Below are 519 nucleotides of genomic sequence, written 5' to 3'. Positions count from 1 at the left end.
ATCATTGCCAAACACACCTAGTAATAACTAACAAACACTAGTAAAATATGTTTCCAACCCCCTTTTTAGTTCATAAGGAACATAATCTTCCCTCCAAATTATCATGACAATTTCGGCAAATAATTTGTTGTGGTTGAGCTTGGATCTGTAGCCAGCCAGTCAGCTCTGCCTGACCATCTTCTTGTCACTTGCCAATCAACAGCTAAGGAAATGACCCTTAAGTTTATTTTATTTTGTTTAATTTTTGTTGTTTGTTTTTCCATCAATCCCCTACTTCAAGAAAGGGGGTTCATTTAGTCAGGCTCAGCTGATGTGTGTGAGAATCACCACCAGCCCTAACTGGCTTAACCTGGCCGAGTACTGCTCTCCACTCACAGTGCCTACTGTGTCCTCCTTCCATGACGGCTCAGAATCCCAGTCTGCCTTAATTCTTGGTTCTATCATCACACTGAAGCTCATCACTTGGCAGCCATGGAGCAGCTGGTAGATTTTAGGAGCTGGGACTTGGGGTGATGCTTA

Source organism: Tupaia chinensis, unplaced genomic scaffold (genome assembly GCF_000334495.1).
Source record: "Tupaia chinensis unplaced genomic scaffold, TupChi_1.0 Scaffold000138_1, whole genome shotgun sequence".
NCBI lineage: Eukaryota > Metazoa > Chordata > Mammalia > Scandentia > Tupaiidae > Tupaia > Tupaia belangeri.
Note: the sequence above shows the minus strand (reverse complement) of the source record.